Source organism: Panthera tigris, chromosome C1, assembly GCF_018350195.1.
Source record: "Panthera tigris isolate Pti1 chromosome C1, P.tigris_Pti1_mat1.1, whole genome shotgun sequence".
Lineage (NCBI taxonomy): Eukaryota > Metazoa > Chordata > Mammalia > Carnivora > Felidae > Panthera > Panthera tigris.
In genome coordinates, this window is record NC_056667.1 from 75,221,875 (window position 1) to 75,241,484 (window position 19,610).

General features: G+C 41.1%; 1 protein-coding gene across 1 annotated transcript in view; it reads left to right on the forward strand.

The window, feature by feature from the left end:
- Positions 1-4,161: 4,161 nt before the first annotated feature.
- Positions 4,162-19,610, forward strand: part of LRRC8C (leucine rich repeat containing 8 VRAC subunit C) — a 76,556-nt gene continuing 61,107 nt past the window's right edge. Inside the window, exon 1 of the mRNA XM_042997797.1 lies at positions 4,162-4,389. The gene's annotated coding sequence lies outside the window, so the exon portion shown is untranslated. The remainder of the gene's footprint in view (positions 4,390-19,610) is intronic.

The following is a 19,610-nucleotide window of genomic DNA, read 5'->3' on the forward strand; positions in this document are numbered from 1 at the left end:
ATACATATGTATAATACATAATTTCAATATAAACTCTATGTGCTAAAGGATTCACATTAAAAAAATTTTTTTTTAATGTGTATTTATTTTTGAGAGAGAGAAACAGAGTGTGTGGGGGGAGGGGCAGAGAGAGAGGGAGACAACAGAAACCGAAGCAGGCTCCAGGCTCTGAGCTGTCAGCACAGAGCCCAGCGTGGGCCTTGAACTCACGGACCGTGAGATCATAACCTGAGCCGAAGTCAGACGCTTATCCGAATGAGCCACCCAGGAGTCCCAAGGATTCACATTTTAGAAGCTGAAGTTTTGGAGTTTTTTTAAATAAAACAAAAATTTTAATGTTTATTTTTGAGAGAGACAGAGCACAAGGTGGGGAGGGGTAGAGAGAGAGAGAAGGAGACACAGAATCCGAAGCAGGCTCCAGACCCTGAGCTCTCAGCACAGAGCCAGATGCAGGGCTTGAACCCACGAACTGCGAGATCATGACCTGAGCCAAAGTCGGATGCCTTACCGACTGAGCCACCCAGGCACCCCTAGGGCCTGAAGTTTAATACAAATTACTGTATACTGAAAGTCAGAACCAGTACAAAAAATAGAAACTTTAGAAAACACATTCAACATTTAATGGGAAGCTCTGTGCTAGGTGTTGACGTAGGGATGAATAAAGACAAGGTGGTGAAACAAAGCTGTAAAGAGATAAACGGCAGCACACCATGGTAAGTGCTGTGTGAGCGCAGGGAAGGGAGCATTACCCTTGCCCGGAGCCTGCAGAGGTTTCACAGAGAAAATGACTTTTGAAATAAGCTTTCAAGGAATGCGATAGCCCAGCTTGCATTTTCTTGTAGCTAACAACAAAACAATATAAACCACTTCCATACAACCCACTAGAGGGGTTGCAGATATTCTGTCACTAGAACCTTAAGAGAAGTAGGTATTGCTGTCCTAATAGATGGATGGAGAAACTGGGTTCAAAGATTAAGAAGTTCAGGATCAGAGATGGTAAAGAGTAGACCCAGGACGTGAACCCAGGTCTGTATCATTCTAACTCCCTTACCATGGTTCTGCACTGCCCAGAAAGATCTACTTCAGCTCCCTATTGCCAACCAGTACAGGATCAAGTTGTAACTCTCTGGAGTCCAAGTGTGGGAACTCACCCTGAAAGCCCATTGAGAATGTCAAATTTTGGTCTATAAAGAATCGGGTAAATGAAAGGTCAAGGTGGTGGCTCTGTATATATGGTTCACCCGGGCCGCAGTGCCCTCTCTTTTCTCTGAGATTCAATCACATTTAGTTCAAAATGGTTTATTCGGATTCGTGTGCTGCCAGATTCCCTCTCTCAAGCTCTGTCAACACCTTGAAGTCAGGGAATGAGCCTTATACAGTAGTCTCCCCTTAAGGGAGGTTTTGCTTTCTATGGTTTCAGATACCCATACTGTGGTCCAGAAGGATATGACCCTCCTGACAATTTGTCAGAAGTTAATAGCAGCCTAACATTACGTCCATGATGCCTACATCACTCACCTCACTTCATCTCATCACGTAGGTATTTTATTAACTCACATCATCACAAGACGAAGAAGGGGGAGTTCAATACAATGTGATATTTTGAGAGAGAGAGAGAGAGAGACCATATTTATATAACGTTATTACAGTATATTGTTGTAAGTGTTCTATTTTATTAATTTTTGTTGATTTCTTACTGTGCCTAATTTATAAATAAAACTTTATTATAGGTATGTATGTTTAGGAAAAAAACATACTATATAGAGGGTTTGGCACTATCTGCAGTTTCAGCCACCCACTGGGTGTATGGGAGCATATTCCCCACAGATCATGGGGTCTACTGTACTTCTTTGAGACCCTCAAGGTCCAGCACTCACAGGAGTTGGCTGATTATGGGTTCACCTGGTGTTTTTCCTAGGGCTTGGTGAGTGTGGATGTTGATTTGAGTTAGGCTGACTGAGGCAAGTGACCAGACTTAGAGTTTGTGTTCTAAAATAAGAAAAGGTGACCTAAGCAGGATAACATAGTGGTTTGCAGACTAGTGCCTCTCAGACTTCAGAGTGCATGTGAATCACATCACTGCATGTAGACCTACCCAATGCACCCTATTAAAAAGCAGGTAGCAGACAAAAGTATTGTAGTTAAGCATCTGGGGGAGGCAGGAGCCTCAACTTGCAGGGTTCGTGTCCCATCTCCAAATCTTGTTGCTCTTCCTCATCCTTCTGATTTCAGGTCTATGAAGAGTACAGTAAGCACATATTTATTGTAAGCTACCATTGATAGCAGCTACCGTTTATTGCATATTTATAAAGTGCTTGGCACTGTTCTTGCTGCTTTAAGCATGTTATCTAATTCACACAGCACCCATACCCATATTGCCGATGATGGAAAAATATAAAATTAGCAATAACTCCCACAGGAAGAGTAGGGATTTATTCCTGGTGCACCCCAGTCCAAAGTCTAGAGTGGAGTAGTTCCTTGCCACTTGGTAATGAGGGAGCGTTTCAGGGATTCCTAAGCTTGAGGTCAGGGTGACAATGGTACAGGAGGACAGAGATGCTCAGAAAGCACTTGCAGAATGAAGCCCTGGATGGGAGGTTTGTGCCCTTAGAGTACTCGCCTCATTGAGTATTTAAATCCAGGTAAGCTATTTAAGAGGCGGAACTACCTCAGATAATATCTGGTAGTTTGCAAGGTGCTCACAATTTTAGCAATTTGCCACAGTCAACTCTGCCTTTTCCAGAGGAACTTTTCAGGAATTTTTCCACCTGCTATCTAGGAGAAAGGCCCCACCCTTTCTCCTAGACTTTTGTGTTGATTTAGGTGAATTAAGACTGTTGTTAGAGTCATCTAAAGCCTACAAGGGTTTAAGGTTGACTTCCACAACAGTACAAGAGCTGGAAAAAGTGTGATAATTCTCCAAGCAAGTAGGGGGAAAATAGTTAAAAGCTAAGAGAACAGCTTCTGGACAAATTTTCTTTTCATTTTGACTTGGAAATAGAAATGGGGTAAAAGGAAATACCTGCTCTCTTAAGCCTTCCTGTGTAAGAACAAATCAACTACTGAAAGACAATTAGAAACATCAGCCTTTTCCTGACTGCCAGGACAGAGCAATGGGTTAATTTTAGGTACTCTTAGAATAACTGATATTACTAACGCATCCCTGGAGACTTTATATAACTTAGTAATCTTGTCTGTACATTTTTCACTGGGCAGAAGATTTTCCATACAGATAGTTGTCAACTTCTAAGAAGACAGACTTTGCTTTTCAATCCTGAAATTGGGTGGGAGGAGAACGAGAAGAAAAACATGCTTCAGATCAATCAGTAAGGGAGAACCCCTCCCCTATACTCTTTAAACAACAGGTGGTTTTGACGAGCACCGTCAACACTTCTATACACAGCTCACAATTGTAGGCGGAGCGCTCAATTTCAGCGTCCCTAGAACCTACTGCTGAGAGACAGGGGAGCCCAGCTGTCAGTGTCCAGGAACATGGGGGTTCCTGCTGGAGAGGAGCCGGGTGTCCTGGGGCTCGTGGGCTTCACGGTGCACGGATACGGGCTTTAACCTTTCTCCTCCGTCTCCCTCAGTGCGCCCCTTCCCATTCTTGTGTTCTTATGGGGTCCTTCTGTTGTCACGAGGGGCGGGAGACGAGGAGGAGGCATTATCCCTACCCAGACCCCAGTCTAGTAGGGGAGTTGCCAGAAGGGCTATTTTTAGTGGTAGCTGCTCCCCTCTAACACCCAGGGGAGGAGCTGCGGCAGTGGAGTGGCCACAGAGCGCAGAAGAGCCTCGGTTTCCCGCGCCCAGTTAGCGATGGGGGAGGTATTAGACGCAGCCCGCTCCCCAGGCAGAGGCCGCCAGGTGGCCGCCTCGGAGGCCGGAGCGGCCCCGCGGGAGAGCGCGGGAGGGTTCGTTTCCCACTTGGAGAAGAAAGCCTCCGGCGGCCGGCGGCAGCCTTGCCGACCAGTCCCGGCGCGGGGTGGTCTCCGCAGGGGAGGAAGTTCCCGGGCACGGCGGCCTGCGTCACAGCGGGGCTGGGACCGCGGGGCGGGCGGCGGCGACCCCGGGGCCGGGCGCTGGGCGGCGCTGGCTGCCGCTGGCCCGGCTGCGCGCGGGGCGGCGCTGGAGGCGGCTCCGTCCGCGGCCGGGGAGGCGGAGGGGAGGAGGGCTGCGGGGCTGGGGCGGTAGCTGCGTCCCGGCTCGGAGCCCGCGAACAGGACGAGGAGGAAGACGCCGCCGTGGCCGCGGCCGCAGTGCTCCGGGAGCCACTCGCCCCGAGCAGCGGCCCCGCCGACGACCCCGCTGCCGCTGGCCGCCGCTGAGTCCCACCGGGAGACCGCTCGCCGCTCCCCAGCGCCCTCCCCGCCGGCACCCTCGCGCCCAGAGGTAAGGGCGGGGACCGCGGAGGGATGGAGAGGGGCGGCCCGCCGAGGACCGCGGGGCTCGGTCCGCTAGGTGCGCGGGAGCCACCGCTCGCCCCGCCTCGCTCGCGTCCCTGACTGCTCCCGCTCTCGGGCGCGCAGAATATGTGGTCGCCTGCCCACTGTGTGGTCCTTGGAGCCACCCGCTGCCAGGGCTCGGGGACCCGCCAGCCCCTACCCCACCCATCCCACGCCAGCCCCAGCGGCGGGGCCGGGGACCCCAGCCTGGCGCCGAGCACAGAGCGGCCGCCGCAGGTCCTGCGGACTTGGTGGGGGGTGGGGGCACCGGGGGTGGAGGACGAGGAGGAAAGGCGGCCACCACCGGGGCGGTCGTCCTTCTTCCCTACCTGAAAACCTCCGGAGACCCCACAGCCTGGCCCTTCTGGTCTGCTCTCCCCAAGCCCCTGAAGTTAGCACTTTCAGGGAGAGCAACGCGATGGTGTCCAACGCGAACGAGAGCGCGGCGCCTGCCCCTTTGCGGGACCGGAGGGGAGAGAGGGTTTAGCCGGATCCGGAGGGCCAGGTGTCTAGGCCGGCGGTTGAGACCCAAGCCAGGGTCGCCGGTCCTTCCCCTCCCAGCAGAGAGGTGGTTAGGGATGGAGTTAGCAACACCGGAACCTTAGGATGTGCTCTGTAGACTCCAATTCCTTTCTTTGCTGCTCAGACAGTTCTTTCCTCCCCCACCTTACGCCTGCCGGTGTGCATCAGATTATAGTTCCTTCAAAAGCTCACACCTTACCTAGCTCTGAATAACCACAGACACCCAGCCCACGTCCCAGGACGGATATTTCAAAGTGTGAAGACCAAACTTCACTTGGTTTCAGATTCTTTTTAAGCATTTGAAACTCGGCAAACCAGTTAGAAAAACACCTGCAAGTCCCCATCCTCCTTAAAGTAAAAAAAATAAGAATCTTTGTGGGAGTGCAAATGCTGGACAAGGGGAGGCTTGAGTGACCTTATTTGTCGCAGCTTTATGGAGGAGGAATTAGTCACATACCTCTTATAATGTAAGAAATGGAGCCTCAACCAATGGGCACATTTCCAGACAGGTATGGAGTGGTGTCCTAAGGCATCCATGAGGCTACTTCATGGACAAGTCAGGAAAATGGCATCTAGATGGGACAGGAGGCAAAGTGATGGTAACCCTCTTGTTTAGCACAACACTGCAAAATCACCCTTATGTGTGTATACATTTTTTTCTTCATTTTTTAATTATTTTTGTAAACCCAAAATGTAAGTTGAACTTCCCCAAATTTGCTCAGATCGATAAACCATGTGCTGGATGTGTGGACACAGATGTATACAACTCTAATCTAGTATTTGCATTTCTTCTGACTTGCTCAAATAATGAAGACCAAGAGTGTAACCCCGATTTACTTTGGAGTGATTCATTTAAATCCTGTCTTGAGGTCAGTTTGTTTTTGAGGGGTGGGACCAGCTTTGCAAGAATGGATATTTTTTGATGGTTCGCATGATGGATTGACCACAGATCAGTCCTACCATTTAACAATGGTATCAAAGATAGCAAGCACGTTTAACGATTTCTTAGTAACAAAATTATCAAAGTCTTTGTTAACAGTACTATTCTCTTATTTCCCAGATTGACTAAGTACTTTGTTTAATGGCATGTTTTAGAAGGGAATGCTTTTGGGGGGGGAGGGCTTATTAGAGAGTGTAAGGGAAAAGACTGAATGATTTTCCACTTATGTGAAGTTTCTCTTTTTAAAACAATACGAAGTTAGCAATTTTTAAAAATTCCTGAGGTGCCCAATTTTTACCGAGTTGTTTTTATGATTTTCCAATAGTCTGTAGCATTTTTAAGTTACAGTCACCAATAACATTATAATATAGCCCAAGTTTAGAAGCAAATAGGGCGGAAAGTTATACATATTTTTCCACGCATTGTGTTAATGATTTAATATGGTACATTGCTATAGTGTAGCTGCTCTAGGTACCTAACATACACTATACTCAGATTCTTACAACAAATGTTTAGGGAGATGGTGACTGTCTACATTTTACAGAAGAGAGTTTGTGACTTGCCCAAGACCAGAGAGCTAACTTAATGCCTGAATGAGGCCAACTCTCCTTAGCCTTAATGATGTACTTTTTTATTATCCAAAGCGGCCTTTCTTATTTCTACATAAATTTACTGTTAATTTGCCGTAATGACTATATGAGGAAACTGAGATTAAAGAAGTAAAATCACCTGTCTATGGTTTTCCATGTAACTAGTATAGAGTAGACTTCAAATTTGGAATCCAGGGCCTTCTGTTTCTCAAACCTGTGTTCTTGCCATTGATCTCTATTGCATGACTGATTAAGAACTTAAGGAAACATTTTACTCTTTTTCATCAGCTGTTCTCATCCACTTGACAATGATGTTCTCAGATAGGCTGCAATACACTCTCAAGTTTTTATATTCCATCCCTGAAGTGCAGGCTGTATCTCCAGCCCTAGATCGCTATATGAAATGTACCCATAACCAATGAGGGTGACATTACTATGGAAGTATCCTTGAATCCACTTAATTTTTCTTAAAATATAAATCAGTCTAGATTGGCATGGGGGAAAGAGCATGGCCTCAAGATGGGAAAAGCTGGCCAAAAATTTGGCTCTGCTGTCAAGGAGGAGTGTAAACTAATTCATGCCGTGGAACTTTTCTGAGCCCCAGTTTCCTTATGTATAATGAGGTTAATAAAACCTGCTTAGTTGGATTATTTTGTGGACTAAGTGTAACAATCCATATAAAGGACAGCTCCTGTCACCTGGTAGGTGTTCAGTAAGTGGTAAGGATTAACACCCCTGTATCCTAGCACTGATTGAAATTTCTGCTGTATTTAACTCCATGTATATTTTACATGCACCTAGTGATTAGTCATTGCTATCAGTGATTCATTCTTCAACTATACAAATATCTAATCAAGTGTTTAGCATCTTTAACTTTTGAATCACATCCTTTTTTTGTAGTCCTGACTTAAAAACATTTGCTCACCTAACACAGTTTTTTCTTTGCTCCATTCTGCATTTTTTTTTTTTAGAACTTCACTAGCCATATTTCAGTGAGTTGGAATTTGTAATTTTTGGCAAACACACTTTCCTGTTTTCTGCCTCTCCTGATTTCTCAGCCTTGCTTATCACTCAAGGCACCATGACAATCCCAGTATCTTCCTACCACATACCTCACCCTTGACCAGATCTCTACTAGCTGTATTTTCTTCAAGGCCCAGCCTAAATGCTGCCTCCTTCCTGAGCCCATATACCTCCCATTGCAAATCCTTTCTCAGTTGAGGGCACCTGGGTGATTCAGTCGGTTAAGCGTCCGACTCTTGATTTCAGCTCAGGTCATGATCTCATGGGAGAGTGGGGCTCTGAAGTCATTCTTGGCTTTCTCGTGTTCTGCTCCTTGCTCCAGTTCCCTGGGGATCATAGACTGGGCTTCTGGTGTTCAGTCTCAGAAGCCACGAGCATTAGAGGAGCTTGGCTTCTTTGTATATTGACTTCTTTCAGCATCTGGAGCTCATCGGCTCTGTACGCTCCCTTCCCCTCAAACAACTCATCCTCATCACCTGTAGCTTTTGCTTTGACTATAGTGTTCTTTTTCCTTTCCTTCACCCTCAAACCTCCAGTAATATATTTATTTTTCAGCATCTTTTCTCTTGATTTTTGGAGCTGCACTGAAGCCTCCCTCAGGGCAGAGGCCATATCTGCCTTGTGCATGTCTGTATCCACAGCACCTGCACAGTGCCTGAGACATAGCTGCTCAAGATACAGTCACGGGATAAGTATATGGTATATGTGACAGGAACATTTCTAACCTACCAGCTGGGGATGTATCTTTTCCACTTTCTATTGCTTTAAATTCTGATTATGAAATTTGATAGTGTAACTAGAAGTTATCCTTCTTAGGGTCATGAAATATGTATATGGAAATAATTCTATGTGTGATTGGAAATTAGGAGCAAAATATGAAGTCAGGACTCCAAAATAAATCCTGGACAAATGTCACTAAATAAGCTAAATATATGAAAGGTCATGAGTCCTATGAGTTCATTCTGTGTATTTGAAGACCTTGTCGCATCAATACAAATTAAGTAGTCTTTCTTAAATATTGTTGAGGCTTAGATAATTGAAGCCACTTTAAATATGGTTTGAGTTTTTTTTTGAAACGGGAAAAATATAATCCAACTTCTGGAAAAAAATATTATAGAGGATTAATCTAATAACACCTTGATTTTTTCAAAATAACTGTGAGAATAGCTTCATTAGGAAAACACCATCAGGCTAATTTGTATTATTTCCCTTGACCTTAGGCCCAGGATAATGTTATTATCAGCAAAGTTAGGAAATACTGTCCACCATACACAACTTTGTAGTTAATGCAAAGCTATGTGGATCTGTGTAATCAGAGAGTGGTTAAAGTTGAGGAGCTAGCCGGAGGTATGTCTAGGCTTTGGATTGGAGTTGAGGGCTTAGGCATTTTATCTACGAATCTGGATGGCATAACAGAAAACATGTATCTGATATTTCTTTAAATGGCTCCATGGTGAATAGAGTAGCTTGGTGTTGAAGCAAGGATTGGAAATGAGCTTGGCAAAATTAAAATAAAATAAAAGGAAATAGTCAAAAATAAGCAATAAAATATACTTAAGGAAAGCATACGATTATATCTTGAAGAACAATAAACGAGCCTACCATACGAATATGCCAGAGTTTTGTTTGGGTATGTTCATTTCTGTATCACCAGTATTTAGAATAGTGTATTTGTTAACGTTTTATTTTAGTCTGACATATAAGAAAAAAGGTTTCTGGTATGTCAGCTTGAAAATTCATTCTTATTTCATTTTATAAAAGTAATGGATGGTCAGATACAATTGTGAGACCAAATACAAAATGTGCGTTAAAGGTTACTAGACTCTTGACTTACAGTCAGCAATTAACTGGGTCACTGGGTAGCTGGTTTCCAAGCATAAGTCTTATCCCCACTCCACATTATACAGGAGGCTAGCAAATGCAATAGTGATGAAAAAATTAAAGACATAAAAGATTAGAAAGGATGTAGCAAAAATATCTCTCCCTATAAGCTTTGTGATTAGAAATTAGGATTCCAGAGGCACCTGGGTGGCTCAGTTGGTTGTGTCTGACACTTGACGTCAGCTCAGGTCATGATCTCATGGTTCATGAGTTCAAGCCCAGCGTCAGGCTCTGCATGACAGTGCAGAGCCTGCTTGGGATTCTCTCCGTCTCCCTCTCCCCCACCCCTGCTCATGCTCTCTTTCTCTCAAAAAAATAAAAAAAGAAGAGAAGATTCCATAATCTAAGGAATCTACAAAGCAGCAACTAACAATAAGTGCCCCACTAATCTCTAACTGAATTGCAGGTATTCAAAATTTACCAAAAAAGCTTAGAAGTAAATATGTTGTCAGTCACTATTTCAGTCAACCCTTGTACGTAAACATGTAGATGATTTTACTTGTCCTGAGAGTGTACCTAACATTATACTCACATTAATAACATTTTACCTATCAGGACGCCTGGGTGGTTTAGTCGGTTGAGCTTCTGACTCTTGATTTGTGCTCAGGTCATGATCCTAGAGTTGTGGGATCAAGTCCTGTGTTGAGCTTCATGCTAAGCGTGGAGCCTGCTTGAGATTCTTTCTCTCTCCCTCTCCCTGACTCATGCTCTCTCTGTCTCTAAAATAATTTTTTTTTTAAATAACATCTTACCTATTGACTTTTTTTTCTGCTTGATAGCTTTCCCCATAATGTGATTGCAATAAACAGAGCAGCCTACTGTTGACCTAATTAAGGATTTAGGGAGCAAATCAATTAAAGCTAATGATTGCTAGCATCTCTATTACTTATGAATGCCATAATCTGGCTTGTAGGAGAGGGAGCAAACCGTTGATGCCACCTGGGTACTGTCTAGTGTGTATCACATATGTCCTGAGTATAAAAAATCTTTATTGCTTCAAATTTGGAACATAATCTTAAAAGAACAATTATAAAATGTCATATAAGAATACAGATGCTCAGTGACAAGAGAAGCCATATTGTTGGTAGTCGTATTTACTAACAACTAAATCGGAAAGTTATACAACATGTCAGAATTTTAATATCTCTAGAGGCCAGGAATCTCTTATTACTCCGCTTGTTTGCTTTCAGTTATTTATAATTTAGGAATACCAAAAAGCAGTACAAAAGCAAAAAAGCTAATTGCCGCTTTTGAAATAATACATGGGGCTGGGTGAAGAAAAAAATAACTTGCTATCCGGGTAGGATATGTAAGCAAATGATTTTACAGCCTCATAGTGAGAAAAGGTCATCTCAAAACTAATTTTTCTTTCGGGGCACCTGGGTGGCTCAGTCAGTTAAGCGTTCAACTCTTGATTTCGGCTCAAGTCATGATCTCATGATTGAGCATGGAGCTTGCTTGCAATTCTTTCTCTCTCACTCTGTCTCCCCTCCCCCCATAAATAAAGAAACTTTAAATAATAATAATTATTTTTCTTTCTCAGTTATCAGTTATCTATTAAGCTCTTTGAAAAAGTAATTGTATCTCAGTATATGTTATTTATCATATAAATCGCATAAGCTAAGCGCTGGGGATGACAGTATTTAAAATGGGAAACTTTACTTTTTGAGATAAAATTAACTTTATAAAACGTGTTATAAAACAGTGTTTATAATCATTATTTGAATGTTATGAAGAATAAATTATGTTTGTATATATGATATGTAAATTTAAATTATCACATGATAGTACTTTGTCAAAGATTATTCATTATCTAATTGGTTTAATGTTCGTTTATTTTGAGAGAGAGCACATGTATGCACATGTGTGTGCACAGGGAAGGGGCAGAGAGAGACAATCCCAGGTAGGCTTCGTGCTCGATCTCATGCAGCTCAGAGCCTGCAGCCTGCAGCCTGCTTCAGATTCTGTTTCTCCCTCTCTATGCCCCTCCCCTACTCGCACTCTGCCTCTCTCGCACAAAAATAAATAAACATTAAAAAAAAATTTTAAAAATATATATATATCAAAGAAATACAACATCCATTGTTTCACATTATTGTAGCATTGCCTAAAATTTACAACCATCATTAGAGAAATAGTTATAATGGTTGTATGAATGGTTATACCATTGAATGGTTATAATTCAATTTTGAACATATCTACAAGCACTTAAACTTTTAGTGTAAATAATGATCTGATCTGTGAGATAAATACAAGGAATTTAGTAACTTCCAATTAAATATACATCTTATCAGAGAACATATCAATCATGCGTAAGCTAAAATACATTTTAACAACTTTATTGAGATATGTTGTATACTATAATACTTGCTTAAAGTATACAATTCAGTGGTTTTTAAGTACAGTTACGGAATTCTTCAGTATAATCTAATTTTACAACATTTTCATCACTCCCAAAAGAAACCTGTACCTATTGGCTATCACTCCCCACTGTACCCTCCCACTTCTCTTCCTCCTGAGCTGTCGAAAGACACCAATCTGTTTTCTATATCTATAGATTTGCCTATTGTGCACACATTTCATGTAAATGGTATCCTACAATATGTGATCTTTTGTGAGTGTCTTCTTTCATTTAGCATACATTTGAGGTTTATCCATGTTGTAATATCTATCAGTAGTCCTTGCCTTTGTACTGCCAAACAATATTGTATAGATATACCATATTTTCTTTATCCATTTATCAGTTGCTAGACATTTAGGTTGTTCTGAGAAATACTCCTATGAATGTTCGTATACAAGTTTCTGTGTGGACATAGGTTTTCATTTCTCTGTTGGATAGATGCATGTAGAAATAGAATTGTTGGGTTGTATGCAACTGTGTGTTTAAAATTTTGATGTAAATGAGTTTGATGTAAATGAGTATAATTTTTGCATCATATCCCAAATTAGAATAAAATCAGGGCTGAGGCATTTAACTGGCTCTTTAATGAAAATTAACAAGATAGTTTAATTTGTCTAAGTATTCATCATCAGAAGTATCCACTGAATTTTGAATTTTAATATAATTCAGCCACAGTTTGCAAAGCACTAGTAAAGTGCAACTAAAATCTCTTTAAATTTTGGAATAACAGTTCTGGTTAAGAAATATGAAAAGGCTGCTGAAGACTGACTACATAATTATTTGTATATTTTCTGGTTCCTTATCCTTAGTGACCGGGACACCACCCATTAACGCCAAACTTCCCTTTTGTGCATTTTTTTCCTCTTTTTATTGTAGGGTGGAGGGGGATATTTTTCATATTCCCTTAGTCTAGAAGTATGTAAGTGTTTATTAGCTTCTGCCTAAAAAATGTGAACTCCGTTCATTTGAAAGTCTACAGTCTTGTTAGTTTCTCTCTGGAAAGAGGGAAAGTCACCTATGAAAGTAAAATACCTCTCATTGGTTAACATTTTTTTCAGGCACTGCTCTTTTGCATGGGATGGTGATGGAGAGACTATCTTGGTAAATTGGACCCGTTCAGTCTATTCAGTACTATTCTTTTAATTCACTATCAGACCAAGACCTGGCAGAAATTTCCCCTAACCTTTTCTCTTCACACCCTTGTGAAATCACCCAGACAGATTTCCCTTTTCCCTTCCTTTCAAAGTGAATCTATTTGTTTAAACAGGTATTCTCCTAACACACAAAAGACGAACTCCTGCAACCACTGAACCTTCATTCTTAGAGATGTTCTGAGCAAGTGGGAAGCTAATGCCTCATAGGGGCCTAAAGGACTCACTCACCATAAAAGCAGAACACTATAAATAACCACTTCCAGATACAGGCAAATGAACAGAAAACCCCTGAATAAATTCCTACATGCAATTTTAACTTTTAGACAAATGTAAATATATGCACAAACCCACTGCAACCAAGACACAAAATAACTTAAGGCTTCTGTGAATGTTGTCAAAGGATAATTTTCAAAAAGTTGAACATGACTCTTAATATAGAATGAACATGTCGAGGAATTATTCAGGTTCTTAATAAAGAAGCCAGCTGGTTCAAAGAGCGTTCAAGGAACTATCTGAAAAAAGAATGTTAGAATAACATTTCTCAGTTAGATACAAAAATTAGGTAGAGTCCTTCAGGGCTATTAAAACACACACACACACACACACACACACACACCCACACACACACACACCCACACACACACCAGTGTTTGTTTGTTTGTTTCCTACTGGACAAAAATCTACAAGTCTGGAATTGAATCAGCAATAATTAGCAAGTCAAAGAAAGCTATATTCCCTAAATAACCTTTGGGTGAGCCAGTTAAACGGTTCTTTAATATTACCTTGAAAGAGTGTACTGCCTTCCCTTTGTCTCATTTCTAAGTTTTGGATACTTTGTTTCTTAACGATGCATACGTTTGCTCATCCTCAACTTTCTTTCTAAGGGCTTTGATTGTTCTTAGTAAAACAACAGACATTCAGCCATGGAGTGTGTCAAACACAAAACACTGGCCATAGAAATCCTTAAACTTCAAACATGAAACAGAAACTTTGGGTTCTACCCTTGACTTCTCTTCTAGGGAATCCTTTGTGTCAGTATACCTCTCTAACCTCATTCTGGGGAGGAGTTCTATTTTAACTTCAGCCCCAAGTGCAGCCAATTCTTAGGGCCCAAACTGCTCTCCAGGCTCTCAACTTGGATGACAAGTTATCTAAGTCTCGGAGGGTGAGATTCCTTTCCGATGGCCTTTAGACTTTCACATTGAAGTGCTTAAATTGCAGCAAAAACTCCAAGGCTCAGGAAGAGAAACATACAGGATCTCATTGGCAAACATGACTTGAGGGTCCTTGATCCAGAGGCTGCCCACAGCTCTGCTTCTTTTGAGTCTCCATTGAAACTTCAAGAACCATTCCACTAGGAATTGGCAAACTGTGACCCATGTAGTTTGAGGTCTGCAACCTGTTTTTATCTGGCTCACTTGCTGAAATTAGTTTCTACGTTTTGGAAGGTTGTTTAAAATTTTTTAAAAAGAATATGCAACACAGATTATATGTGACCTGAAAAGCCTAAATATTTATTGTCTCTCCCTTTATAGAACAAGATTACTTATCTCTTCATTTACTAAAAACAAAAACAAAACAAAACAAAAAAACCCCCGACTTCATTGTTAGTATGTAACAAACTTCTTGAAAGGGAAAAGCTCCCTTGTAGGCTAATTTAAAGATTTGCTCTTGGTAGGGACATTTTATGGGAGAAAAGAATGGTTAGAAAAGCATTAGATTCAACATCAGAAGAAAATAATATTGGTTAAAGGCTACTAAACGTGGTTGACAGCCGGTCAACTGTGTGGGTGGTAACTGATTTCCCAGAACAAGTCTTAATGTCATTAAAGTTCATGAGACTCAACTACTTAAGCATTGTATCGAGAGCACATTTCTTTCTGGGAGGAGGTTGCAAGTTATATCAGACAAACAGATTAGGAACAATTTTTCTTTTACAAGGCAATGTATTGTATATTTTAAAAGCATACCCAGGATGCAGTAAAAGAAAAGCAGACTCTAGGAACCTCTGACGCCACACTAGCTCTTACGGTTTAATTTAGGACTACACAAATAAGCAGGAAGATGAAAAATTTGGAAGGAAGTCAGAAGACCATCACAAAGAGGATTAAATTAAAACATTGAAAAACTGAATCTATGTGGAAAAAATGAAAAGAATTGGGATGTTTCAGCTCAGATTAAGAGGATGAGGAGAAATGTTACAATTATTTCCAAGGGTATAAAGGGGTCTCCAAGTGAGTGTGAAGAGTGATTATACATCTCTTCTCAAAAGAGGTAAAAATTTAATCTGCGGAATGAGGATGACATCAAGACATCAGCCTTTACATGAATTTTCATAAAGGTTGGGTCTTTAAGATACTTTAAAAATAGAGTAGCATTGGGGCTCTCTGTCATGGGTTGAATATGGTCTTGCCTGAAGGGTTAGCCAGATAATCCCTTGAGATCATGTATTTTTCATTTAAGACTATATTGGGTGCAAACCACCAGACCTGCTATCCTTTGAGGAGATTAAAAACCAGCCATTATCCCTGAAGACTTACTCTGTGGCAGAGGAGGTAAGATAAACAAATACGTGCATGGCAAAGGTAGGGACAGTACTACCACAGGGGACAAGGAATATTTGCATGTATTGAATTATCCAGAAAGGGAAACAATTAAAAATATGGCTCGGAAGGCGAAGACCTGGACTCGGGGACGGAGCCATCCACATCTGAGGAAAGAGCAATCTAGGCAGAGGGAACAGCAGGTACAAAGGTGTATCCTTGGCATGATGGAGGAACAGTGAGAAGGCCAAAGTGAGAGGAGGGCACTGAGCAAGGGGGAGAGTAGTAGTTGTTAAACGAGGATGTTGTAGGCTCGTGGAGTATCTTGTCCACTTCTTCTAAAAAAAAAAAAAAAAAAAAATTTATTTTTAAGTAATCTCTACACCCAGTGTAGGGCTTGAACTCACAACCCAGAGATCAAGAGTCACATGCTCCACCGACTGAGCCAGCGAAGAACCCTCCCCTTTTTAAAATATTTATTTTTGGGAGAATGCAAGAAGGGGAGGGAAAGGGTGAGGGGGACAGAGGATCCAAAGTGGGCTTTGCGCAGACAAACAGCAGCCAGCCCGATGTGGGGCTCAAACTCAGGAACCATGTGATCCCAACCTGAGCCAAAGTCATGACACTCAACCCACTGAGCCACCTAGATGCCCCAGCAGCCGCCCCCCGCTTTTTTTAAAAGATTTTATTTTTGTCCACTTCTACTCAGGTGAAATGAGGAGCCATTAGAGGATTGTGAGGAAATGAGGGTCAAAATCCGACTTGACTTTTAAAAGGATCACTCTGGTGGCAGTGTAGAGAAGCCCTTAGCTAATTTTTTGGCCTCAGGGCCTTTCACTCTTAAAATATTATTTGGGAATGCAAGCTGGTGCAGCCACTCTGGAAAACAGTATGGGGGTTCCTCAAAAAAACTAAAAATAGAACTACCCTACGACCCAGCAATTGCACTACTAGGTATTTATCCAAGGGATACAGGTGTACTCTTTCGAAGGGACACATGCACCCCCATGTTTATAGCAGCACTATCAACAATAGCCAAAGTATGGAAAGAGCCCAAATGTCCATCGGTGGATGGATGAATGGATAAAGAAAATGTGGTATGTGTATACACACACACACACACACACACACACACACACACACACACACACTGGAGTATTACTCTGCAATCAAAAAGAATGAAATCTTGCCATTTGCAACTACGTGGATGGAACTAGAGGGTATTAAGCTAAGTGAAATTAGAGAAAGACAAATATCATATGACTTCACTCATATGAGGACTCTAAGAGACAAAACAGATGAACATAAGGGAAGGGAAACTAATATAAAAACAGGGAGGGGGACAACACAGTAGAGACTCATAAATATGGAGAACAAACAGGGTTTCTGGAGGGGGTGTGGGAGGGAGGATGGGCTAAATGGGTAAGGGGCACTAAGGAATCTACCCCTGAAATCATTGTTGCACTATATGCTGACTAATTTGGATGTAAATTTTAAAAAATAAAATGAAGTTATGAAGCAAATCATGGAGACCCTGATAGGAATCCAGGACTCCAAGCTCATAGGCCAGGGTTCTGTCCTCTTCATCAGTAGCTACCAAACATATGAAGGGTATGGATTGTTAAAAGCACAGATTTCTCTTAACTCTTAACTCTAGAGAACAAACTGATGGTTACCAGAGGGGAAGTGGATGGGGGGATGGGTGAAATAGGTGATGGGGATTAAAGACTACACTTTTCATGATGAGCACTGAATAATGTATAGAATTGTTGAATTGCTATATTGTACACCTTAAATTAATATAACACTGTATGTTAACTATATTGGAATTTAAAAGCTTAATTAAAAAGTGGAAAAAAATTTTAAAAATTATTGAAATTTTTATATAGTTAAAAAATTATATAAAGACAAAGAGCTTTGTGTGGTTTATATCTGTAGATATTTACCATATTAGGAATTTAAAACTAAGTTTTTATTTTAAAATAACATTAATAAAGCCACTACATGTTAACACAGAGAACATTTTCTAATGAAAATAACTATATTTTCACCCAAAAAAGAGAAAATGACAGTGTTTACATTTTTACAATTTCCTCAGTGTCTGACATTCAGTCTGTTCACTATCACATATCATGTAGCTTCTAGAAAACTCCCTTGTATACTCATGAGAAAATGAGAATTAAAAAAGCAGGTAATGTGTAGTATTCTTTGAACTTACTGATTTCCTGAAAAGGCACACTTTGAGAAACAGAGGCAGAGAAGAGACTAGGTTATAGGAGGCAAGCAGGTAAGCACGGAGACTATTAGGAAGCTGTTGCAGTAAACCACACGAGATCTGCTGGTGGCCCAGGTCCTAGCAATAAGTGTAATGAGAAATGTTCCTATTCTGGAGATACTGTAAAGGTGGGACCGGTAGGTTTGCAGACACAATAGACCTGGATTTGAGAGAATAAAGTCAGAATTCAAGGTTTTGGACAGAGGAACTGAAATGTAGAAGATGTGGGAAGAGCAGATTTGGGGGTGAAATGAAGGATTGTTGGACTGATTGATTTTGAAATGCCTATTAAACACTCAATGGTAAATGTCAAGTCTGCAGCTGAATATCTAAAGCTGGGATTTAAGAGAGGGATTTTTTAATTGCCTTTACATCCCTCTGTACTTTTTTTGTTTCAAGTTATTATTTAAATTCTAGTTAGTTAACATATAGGGTAATATTGGTTTCAGGAGTAAAATTTAGTGACTTACATACAACACCCAGTGCTTTTCACAAGTGCCTCCTTAAAACCCACCCGTCACCCATCTAGCCCATCCCACCCCCACCTCCCTCCATCAACCCTGCATTTGTTCTTTATAATTAAGAGTCTTATGGTTTGCTTCTCTCTTTTCCCCTTCTCCCCCTATGTACATGTTTTATTTCTTAAATTGCACATGTGAGTGTAAGTTTTCTGAACATTTCAGAGTCTAAAATCTATTATTTATTCTCTCAGAATTGAAAGTTAGTTTCGCTGGATACTGAATTCTAAATTAACAATTACTTTTGAGGGCACCAGGTAGCTCAGTCAGTTAAGCATCGGACTCTTGATCTCAGCTCAGGTCTTGATCTCAGGGTCATGAGTTCGAGCCCTGCATTCAAAACAACAACAAAAAACTATTTCACTAAGAATTCTAAAGTTTTTTTTTTTCTTAACCATTATCTTCTGGTGTTCAGTGTTGTTACTGAAAATTCTTATGCTGATTTGAATTTTGTTTCTTTGTATGTACCCTCTAACCTCCTCTCTCACAGAAGCTTTTAGGATCTTCTCTTTATGCCTAAAGTTCTGAAATCTCTTGATGGCACAGGTATTTATATGCATTCATTGTGCTGGACACTTTAGTCAGCCTTTTTAAATATTGAGTCTCATATCCTGCAGTTTGGGGAAATTTTCTTGCAATAATTCCCTGCTCATTTATCTTTTTACTCTTTACAAATAAGATTTCCATTTTCAGCTATCAGACTCTTTACAAATAAGATTTCTGTTTTCAGCTATCAGATCTGGAATCTATATTTCTGTTTTTTCTTCCCTTTGCCTTTTTGAATTTACAGTGAATTTCCTCCAGTTGCAATCTAACCCTTAGATTGACTTTTTTATTATCTTATTTTTAATTTCCAAGTTTCTTCTGATGTGATTATGGACACAGTATCTTCTGCTAGTGCTCTGAGAATATTAAATATAGGTTGGAGTCTTTTAAATGTGATCTGTTACAATCTGCTTTGTGTGTTTCTCCTGCTTTTGGTTTTTCTGTGTGTTCGTTCACTCTTGATTATGTGTTTAGATCTGTCTTTCAGGTTGGAGGCATTCCCCAGAGATGGCTGGTAATCTGTAATGGTGTGTTCATATTTAATAATGAAGCATAGAAAGCTGTTTAGGAGTACTGCGTAAGTTGTAGAATTTTTCTACCAAAGAGCTTCATAATAGGTGTTAAGATGTAAGCAGCCCTTTTCTGGAAGGCTTCCAGTTAGACGTCATTGTGCCAGGATTACAATACCTCACATCTCACTGCCTCTCAAGATCATGTCTACATCATCTTTATCCCTCATGCAACCCATTAGTCTGTGTGTGTGTGTGTGTGTGTG